Genomic DNA, 10,636 nt, shown 5'->3' on the forward strand with positions numbered 1-10,636 from the left:
TTATTCAAAATAACCTTACTTATAGCATCATTTTGTTCTCCTGTGTATTTCACGAGTTGCAAGAAATTTCCTCTATTGGCAGATTCTTCTGACTCATCGTGACCACGAAAAGACAATCCTTGTCGCAACAAATATCTGGAAACATCAATTGAAGCATTTAAACGAATGCGATACTCCTTCTTCACCAAATCGTCTTGCTTAAACAAGGCATGCACAATAGACTGACCTTGCTTCATCAAGTTATCACACTTTTCAGCAGCACAACAATGAGAACTGTTGGATGATTTACCCATATGAGTGTCTAACCTGTCAGGCTTATTCCAAGTACAAAACCCTTCTTTCACAAACGCATCATTCCCACCTTTCTTTCGTACATCATCTTTAAATAAGTAGCAACACAAACAAAAAGCTCTCTCTGTTGATACACTATACTCTAGCCAAGTACCATACTTCTCAAACCAAGCTGGATTAAATCGCCTCATTGCATTACTCATCTTTGTTTTTTTAAAAGGATGATCATAAGGTTGACATGGACCTCTAACAAGATATCTGCGTCTTATCTCGTCTCTTTCATTCGGATGATAACTCATTATCTCTTTCCTCTCAGCAGGATCCCATGGCAAATCATCGACATTGGTGTTGGACGTTGAACCAGAAATTGGTTTGAAAAATCGTTGCATATTGGTAATTTATCTATAAAACAAAAATATTTCACTAGTTAAAAATTAGAAAAAAATACAATAATTTATCACCACAGTCGACAGTCATCACAGGAATTCAGTAAAATAAACTACTTAAAGAATACATTAAACTATCTCTCAAAAATGATGAATTTTATATTCATTGAATTATGAAAAAAAATTCCATAAAAGCATAATCATCAGTGTTTGCCAAAAGAAAAAAAAAAAAAGCATAACCATCGATTAAACATATATCTGCCAATAAAAAACAGTAATTCAAATACACTTATAATGTTTCATCGTTCTGAAATAATATAAACCAAACAATAAAAGTGTCGAACTGTTGATAAACAGTTATAAAGGAGCAAAGAAAAAATAATTTACCAGTTTTCTGTTTTTTCCTCTGCAAAACGCTAGGACGTGAAAGAGAGACGACAAAAAATTAGTTTAGGGTTTTAATTTGTAAAGCTAATTAGTTTTAGTTTACAAATTAGGCTTTTATTTATTTTAAAATATTAATAATGTGGGCTTTTGGCCTTCTAAAAGGTTTAAACAAAAGATGGTTGGACCATTGAGACAAAAGTTAATTTTGCTTTCGATGATGGGGGCAGCTTGTTTGTTTTTGGTGGTGGCAATTATTTACATTTATAAAAAAACTAATAAAAACTCATATATTTTTTTTTTTTACTGGTGGCAGCTGCCACCACCTTGGTTGCCGTAGGTCCGCCCCTGGTATTTGATAAAGAGAAATTGGTACCACTAAGTAAGTACACGATTCGGGTTTCTTGGGGCAGGTGAGGCAAGGAATGTCCTTGAGAGCATCGAATGCCAAATCTACGTTTTGACGTAGGATCGAATTATTCTTTTCGAAGAAATCTTTCTTTGTCTTCTCCAAGATGTTTGGAAGTGCAAACTTCCAATTAAACAAGGCAACACATTAGCTATTGCATTTGTGCACGTGTCATGGATCATTAAGTATCATAAGAAAAACCTGTAGAATTGTTGATGGATCAGGACTTATGTCGACATGTTCCTTGATGGATTGAACGACCTATTGACGAGAAAGTATTGTTTCATGTTCAATTAGACTCACGGCCAGGCCAGTGTAAAAATCGAAAAAATTGTAAGAGTTTCTGTTCATTTTTTGAAAAATTGACCTAAATTACATATAATTTTTTTTTGGGTCTTAAAATACACTATTTTATATTAATTTAAAGTGGTCCCATTGCACCTCCCTATCACCGGCACTGCTACGGCTACAAAATCTTTTACCATGTCCAAATAGGACAATGTTTACTTCTAAGTTCTAATAATTTATGATGATTAAGAGATTGAAAAACCCACCCCAGTTGTTTTGAAAACGTTGTTGGGATCATTCACTGCGATCCAGCCTATTCGCCAGCCGGGAACGAGCCATCCCTTGGATATGGACCCCAGTGTAATCACAGGAGCAATAGGTGAAAATATCCCCATTGGGACAAATTTATTCTCTCCATAAATAGTTTGGTTATAAACTTCATCAGAAATTACCATTATTCCTAGCTTTTTAGACACCTCAGCCACCTATATATAGTTCATAATAAAAATATGAACATAACAGAACTTTTGTTCAAAACATTTAAGTTAATCCTAAGATAGCTTCAGCTTTCACGTACCTTCTTTAGATGTTCATATGTATAGACATTTCCACATGGGTTGTGAGGATTAATTATCACCATAGCAATGGTGTTTTCGTCTGCTAAGGCTTCGACGCCTTGAAGATCTATTTCCCAGTCTAAATCTGGAAGGAGACCATACTTACGAATCTCGACTAGGCTATGGACTGCGTGACTGTTGTAGAGGGGATAGATAAGAGTCGGGAGCAAGATATTGGCCTTGGGTCGGACGAGGGCATTAAACATTGTCTCTATCCCTTGGCAACAACCCACCGTTATAAATATATCATCTGATTTCATCTTATGTGGGAGGTCCCGGTTCAGATAATTTGCAACCGCCCTAAGTTTATATAAGCATAGTTGCACATGTTACAGCAAATATAATAGAATTTTTGTGATATACAATTTTGGAAAATGAAACTATAATTGTTATAAAACATCTAGATCTATAATATCTCAAAATTGTAGGTGCGTTGCCTGAGCAAGTTCCGTCTAACCGCCTTTTTCAAACACTGGCCTGTATTGCGTTTTCTTTTTCTTTCAGATCCAATTATTAATTTAATTTAATGTGTTTTCTTGTTAATATTGTGTTTGGTTCAACACTTCAACGTAACATCAAACTAACTATAAAACTAATGTACTTTTTATCGGAATTCTTTTTGTGGAAAACTAAGCACAAACACAAGGCATATTCACTTAACATACTAATAATTAAAGAACTTAGATCAACTTTGTCATATATAGTAACTAATATATTACCTCCTGGCCGGTAAAATACCGACCCCCGGGGCATAAGAGTTGGCGGCGCCAGACAGTAAGGATTCAACCACCGCCTCCTCGGCATCAGCTGAAGTGCGGAAGCAAGGGTAGACGGAAGGATCGCCGTGGCCCAGAGGCAAAATGGTCTTTTGGACGTCTTTGCTGCAGCAGTCGAATAGCCTAGCAAGTAGCAAGGGTACCTTTCATTCCAACACTAGCTGCTTCCTTGGCCGCTTTGTTGCCTTTGAACCTCCAGACGTCGTCGCCACCAATGCCTCCGTTTTCTGTCGTCTTGCGTTCATCGTGTTCCTCTTGGTCCGTTTCAAATGAAGGAAGGAGCAGGTTCATGTGTTCACTCTTCATCGCTGCGACTGCTAGTGAACTTCTTCCTCTTGGTTTGTTTTTTCTTCCGTGAAAGTAGACTCATATATATAGCATTATCAAAAGTCAAAACAAACAAAACAAAAAGAATAAAAAGAACAAAGTGGACTCATATATTGTAATTGAATATGCATGAAACATAAATTAGATTATTGTTTAGATGAGAATAGATTAACCCGTAACATATATTATGTACATGATTATTAGTACGTCGTCGTTATCTGTTCATGATATTCAATATGTAACGGGCCATTCTGGCATTCCCGAGGTAATTTAACTTTATTCCTCTTTTAGTTAGTGGTTCTTTTTTTATTAAGGGTCTTTAATTATTATTGTTACGAAAACAGACTGTGTGAATGGCTGGCTATCGGGGACTTCCACAGTATGTTACTAAAAAGATGTGATTTTAAGTTGTTATTCGAGAACGTGATCTCCAAGTTCAGCATTCGAGAACGTGATCTCCAAGTTCAGCAAAATCTCACATTTATCTCCTTCTTGAAGTCTCTTTTTATTTTGTATATGAATGTATATTTTAGATTCCTTTTGTGAATCGACTCTTGTATTGTATATAAGAAAACACCAATCAATGGAAGAACAGAGACAAAGAGACAGAGTTTTCCCGTTAGCTTGTGTTGTTTTACATGGTATCAGACTTTTAGTTCTAATAACTAAATCTGAAAACACGCAATGGTTACGGGATCGAACAACGATTTGAAAAACATTGTCCAGAAAATTGAGAGTGTTGCACCAGTTTATCAATTGGCTGCAAATGAAAATCCTGGTGCCATCATCGCACAAGTCCAGTTCAATGGAGAGAACTTTGATGAATGGGCACAAGCTGTGAGAACAGCCCTTCGTGTGAAGAAGAAGTATGGGTTCGTGGACGGCAGCGTGCCCAAGCCCAAGGTGGATTCACCGGAATTTGAAGATTGGATCTCGGTGAATTCAATGGTGTTGTTGTGGATCTTGAACACGGTTGAACCAAAGGTGCGGAGAACACTGACAAACAAGGAGGATCCGCAGGAGCTCTGGAAGGAAATCAAGGATCGTTTTTCCGAGGGAAACGGACCAAGGTTTCAGGTAGCCCTGGGCATTCGGATTTTTGGTTCGGATCGGATCGGATTATTCGGGTTTCGGATTTTTCGGATTGGGCTGTATAAAATCCGTTTAGAATCCGACTATATTTCGGATCGGATCGGTTCGGATTCATTCGGATTCGGATCGGTTTTCCATTTTTTTTCAAAATCCGAAGCTAATCACAAAGTTGAGGTAGCTCAGATGGTTTCAGCGTGTGTCCCTTTACCTTTAGTTCTGAGGTTCGATACCCCTCTCCAGATATTAAATTTTTTTAATATCTCACGGGCTCGTACAGAAGCCCAAGTATAAGCCCAAAAGAAATATAATGTCTAAACCCATAGAAATTAATTATGTATTCGGTTTAGCGGATAACCGATCGGATTTCGGTTCGGATCGGTTTAAAACCGAAATCCGAATTACAATCAATATAAAAACCGATCGGTTTTTCTGTTAAAACCGGATCCGATTTAAATCGGTTTTTTCGGATCGGTTCGGTTTGGTTTTTTTGGTTTCGGATTATATGCCCAGGGCTAGTTTCAGGAGATCAAAGCAGAGCTTGCAAACTGTAGACAAGGTAATCTAAGTGTAATTGATTACTATGGAAAGCTTCAAGTGCTTTGGGAGGACTTGATGAATTATGAGAAACAGTTGGTGTGCAAGTGTGGAGGATGCTCGTGTAATCTCAGCGGGCAACTAGAGAAAAAGAGAGAAGAGGAACATATACATCAGTTTCTCTTGGGTCTTGATGATGACATGTACGGGTCAGTGCAGGCGTCTATTATTAGCACTGATCCGATTCCTAACATGAATCAAGTGTATTCAAAGGTGAAATCGATCGAGAGGATCAATATAGTGATGAGAGGAAGAGATACGAAGGAGGACAAGTTGCTTTTGTGGCACGAACCAATGGAGGTGGTGCAAGTGAAGACAAAAGCAAATTGACTTGCATTAAATGCAAGAAGACCGGACACACAGCAGAGATGTGTTTCAAGATCATTGGTTACCCAACTTGGTGGGGAGAAAAATCAAGAGGTGGCGGCCGCGTAGGAGGAAGAGGAGGCGGTCGTGGACGTGGGAGCGTTCGAGCCAATGTTGTGTCTGTTCATGATGGTGGAGAGACAAGTATAGAAGCTGAGAAGAACGGGTACACAGGGTTGAGCAATGAACAATGGACAACTTTGATTAAGTTGTTGGAGGAGAAACAAGGGTCAACCTCTCGTCTAAGTGGTAAGTGTATCTCTATGGATTGGGTACTTGATACGGGTGCGTCTAACCATATGACAGATTATGAGGATTTGGTTAGTGACTCTAAATATATGTTGCCTTGTGCTGTGGGGTTGCCAAATGGAGCATATAGTATGTCGAGAAAGAAAGGAACCGTTGTTTTTGATGATGGGTTTAAGCTTAAGAATGTGTTGTTTGTCCCAGATTTGAAGTGCAATTTGATCTCTGTTTCCCAACTTATTGCTGAGTCAGATCTTGTGATGCAAATTGCTAATAAAGGATGTGTGATTCAGGACCGTATAACGAGGAATCTGACTGGAGGAGGTGAGCTCAAGGATGGGCTGTATTTCTTTCGGCGTGTGACTGAATTTTCNTGTCGAGAAAGAAAGGAACTGTTGTTTTTGATGATGGGTTTAAGCTTAAGAATGTGTTATACGTCCCAGATTTGAAGTGCAATTTGATCTCTGTTTCCCAACTTATTGCTGAGTCAGATCTTGTGATGCAAATTGCTAATAAAGGATGTGTGATTCAGGACCGTATAACGAGGAATCTGACTGGAGGAGGTGAGCTCAAGGATGGGCTGTATTTCTTTCGGCGTGTGACTGAATTTTCTGCTTTGCGTATGAATAAGGATGGAGCTGAAGATGTGTGGCATCAAAGGCTAGGACATCCATCTAATTATGTTTTTGATTTGCTTCCTACTGTTGGTGGTAGAACTAGGGATTTTTCGACTTGTGATACTTGCTTAAAAGCTAAACAATGTCGTGATACGTCTGTTTCAAGTGATAATAAAAGCGCCGATGTTTTTGATATGATACACTGTGATTTATGAGGGCCTTATCGAGTTCCTAGTATTTGCAATTCATATTATTTCTTAACCATAGTGGACGACAAGTCAAGGGCTGTTTGGATGTATTTGATTCATGACAAAACACAAGTAGGAAGAAACTTGAGAGATTTTGTTGCAATGATCCATAGACAGTATGGAAAACAAATCAAGATTGTAAGGAGCGACAATGGAACAGAATTCACTTGTCTCACTTCAGAATTTCGTGAACAAGGGATTGTTCATCAAACAAGTTGTGTAGGAACGCCACAGCAGAATGGGAGAGTAGAGAGAAAACGTAGACACATTTTAAATGTGGCAAGAGCTTTGTTGTTTCAGTCTTCATTGTCAACAAAGTTTTGGGGAGAAAGTGTGTTGACTGCAGTCTATTTGATAAATAGAACACCGAGTCGTCTATTGGGAGGAAAGACACCGTATGAGATATTACATGGGGTCTCTCCTAATTATGATAATCTTAGAGTCTTTGGGTGCTTGGCATATGCGCATAATCAAAGACGACGTGGAGATAAATTTGAGTCAAGAAGCATGAAGTGTCTTTTTATTGGTTATCCATTTGGGAAAAAGGGATGGAGCCTTTATGATTTGGCCAGTGGAGAAGTGTTTGTGTCGAGAGACGTTGTGTTCGTTGAGAATACGTTTCCTTTGTTGACTGAGAAAGTAGAAGAAACATGGAGACAGGAAATGGAAGATTTTGATTGTGTAATAGCGGGAAATAGAGAAGCGGAGTTTGTTGGAACAGACATAACAAGGAACGCAAAAATTTGTTGTGATGTCGAAGAAGAGGATGTTACAACGGGTGAAGAACAAATAGGCTTGTTGGAAAAAGAGACAGAAGTTATTGTTCTACCTCGATCTGTTGCTGCAAACGGAGATGTTGAATCTCAAAATCAGTCACATGAGGAAAGTGTTGGTCTCTCACATTCTGGTGTTGACAGTGGGATCGATGAAGACGGAGCTCCTCGTAATAAAATTTTAGAGGCAGACCCAAATATTGCAGAAGCACCTGCAGGAGAACAGAGGAAAAAGGTCAGAAAATCTACTCGATCAAAAACTGTTCCTGTCAAGCTAAAAGACTATGTTTTACGTACGGGGGCTGAGATCGACGTGAGTGGTGATGAAAATAATTTTTCTATTATGAAATTTGTTGATATTAGCGAGTTTTCAGCAAAACACAGAGCATTTGTTGCAGCAATCACAAAAGGGATCGAACCAAAACACTTTCGTGATGTTGTTGCAATTAAGGTGTGGTGTGATGCGATGCAAAGTGAAATCGGTGCTCTAGAGGTAAACAAAACATGGGAAATAACAGAGCTTCCTCCTGGGAAGAAGGCTTTGGGGTGTATGTGGGTCTATAAAATAAAATATCGAGCTGATGGAGAAATAGAGAGATACAAAGCTCGATTGGTGGTGCTTGGGAACAAACAAAGAGAAGGGATCGATTATTCTGAGACCTTTGCACCGGTAATTAAAATGACCACCGTACAACTGTTTCTAAGTGTGGGAGCAGCTCGACAATGGGAGTTCCATCAAATGGATGTGCATAACGCTTTTCTACACGGTGACTTAGAGGAAGAAGTGTACATGACGTTGCCTCCGGGGTTTTGTACGACGGAACCAGGTAAAGTGTGTCGACTGAGAAAATCGCTTTATGGCTTGAAGCAAGCTCCAAGATGTTGGTTTGCAAAGTTTCGGTCATCTCTTATGGATTACGGGTTTGTTCAGTCTTACCATGATTATTCATTATTTTCTCTTCGTAGAGGGGCCTCAGAAATTTATGTGTTGGTTTATGTGGATGACTTGATCATTGGAGGAAATGATTCTAAAGGAATTGCAGAGTTTAAAGAGTACTTGGGGAGATCTTTTTACATGAAAGATCTTGGAAACTTGAAATACTTTCTCGGCATTGAAGTTGCTAGAAGAAGTGAAGGTATTTTCTTGTGTCAAAGAAAATATATTTTGGATATTGTGAGTGAAGCAGGACTGTTAGGAGGGAAACCTGAAATGTTTCCAATGGAACAACAACATCACTTAGCTCTTTCCGATGGACCGTTGTTGGCTGATCCGGCATGGTATAGACGGCTAGTAGGACGGCTCATTTACCTGTTAGCTACTCGACCAGACTTGGCATATTCAGTGCATGTGTTGTCTCAGTTTATGAAAGAGCCTCGTGAGGATCACTTGAACGCAGCGTTGAGAGTGGTTCGTTATTTGAAAAATACAGTGGGACAAGGAATATTTTTGAAATCGGATTGTGATTTGCAGCTGCATGGTTGGAGTGATTCAGATTACGCAGGATGTCCGCTCACAAGACGTTCTTTGAGTGGGTGGTTTGTTACTCTCGGGGATTCATTGGTGTCTTGGAAAACCAAGAAACAAGACATCGTCTCACACTCCTCGGCTGAGGCAGAATATCGGTGTATGTCTCTAACTACAAGGGAACTTAAGTGGTTACGAGGTGTACTTGGTGATTTTGGAGTTTCTCATGATCAAGCAATGGATTTGCATTGCGATAATCAAGCAGCTCTGTATATAGCGGCAAATCCCGTGTTTCACGAACGAACGAAACACGTCGAGGTTGATTGTCACTCTGTAAGAGATGCGATTCAAGATGGGTTGATACGAACAAGGTTCACACAACTGATCAACTAGCTGATGTGTTCACTAAAGCTTTAGGCCAGCGTGAATTCGAGTCTATCATCGTCAAGCTTGGCATTTGTAATCCATATGCTCCAGCTTGAGGGGGGGGGAGGGGGGTGTTATTCGAGAACGTGATCTCCAAGTTCAGCATTCGAGAACGTGATCTCCAAGTTCAGCAAGATCTCACATTTATCTCCTTCTTAAAGTCTCTTTCTATTTTGTACATGAATGTATATTTTAGATTCCTTTTGTGAATCGACTCTTGTATTGTATATAAGAAAACACCAATCAATGGAAGAACAGAGACAGAGAGACAGAGTTTTCCCGTTAGCTTGTGTTGTTTTACATAAGTTTTTTATTCTTGTTTCGCAAAGATGTTATTTTGTATTTTCTATGCAAAAATTTAAACAAAATCTTTATTGAAAATCTAAGACAAAATCTAACATAATGTTGTATAAATAGAAGTCAAACTTTTATAGGATCTGTGCCGTGCTTACAGCCACCAAAAATTAAAAATTTGTAAGGTCACATTTTTTTTCGATCTAAGCTTATGTATTTAAATTGATAAGATAAATGTGTATGTAAAGTGGGTTTTTTTGTTTGAAAAGCCCATGACAACATTAATAAATCTAATATATAAGGAAATTTCTACATATGTTTTATACTCTAAATCTAATAATAATAATATTAATAAAAGATTATTAAGAATAAAGGAAACTACTTGTAGGGTTTAAGAATAGTGAACAATTGATAACCTATTTTGCTCAAGATGTGAGTGTTTGTGTCGTCTACTCGTCTCATAAACTTTTTTTGCTTCACTTTCTTTAGCCATAATATCTATAGAGAGAGAATTGGTTCGAGAGCTTGATTATGTAAGTTTGGTGAATAATTTTTTAGGAAAAAATGATAGAAAATTATGACTTAGAATTTTGTTTTCCTTCAACGTTATTGTCTTTAAAACAATATTTTTTTTTTAATATTTCTAATAGTAAAAGCCACATTTTACTTACCCGTTCTAAGCTACAATTCGTTTTAGCATGGCACAAGTTTTTTTTATGAACAAAATTTTATATTCATTAAAAAAAACTCTTTATTTTATTCTAATATTTTAAAGTTATTGATATAAAAGGTTATTTAACGCATTAGCAAAAACAGAGAATAGAAATTGTAAAAAATTGTGTGAAAAAACATCTATATTATTATAAACACTCGAAACAGAAATTAAAAAAAAAAACCCCTTTGTTTAGAGAATAGTTGACTAGTTGTTGTAAAAAATGGAACTATTGAAGCTGTACGCGAGGAAAACAACTGGATCCACTAAACCAAGTTAATAATATCTATTATGATTATCTGCGTAGTAATTAGAGTTAATTAAA

General features: G+C 37.9%; 1 pseudogene; it reads right to left on the reverse strand.

Annotated features, from left to right (window-relative positions):
• The window catches only part of LOC104733251, a 6,573-nt pseudogene extending 3,117 nt beyond the window's left edge, over positions 1-3,456 (reverse strand).

This window comes from Camelina sativa, chromosome 12, assembly GCF_000633955.1.
Source record: "Camelina sativa cultivar DH55 chromosome 12, Cs, whole genome shotgun sequence".
Lineage (NCBI taxonomy): Eukaryota > Viridiplantae > Streptophyta > Magnoliopsida > Brassicales > Brassicaceae > Camelina > Camelina sativa.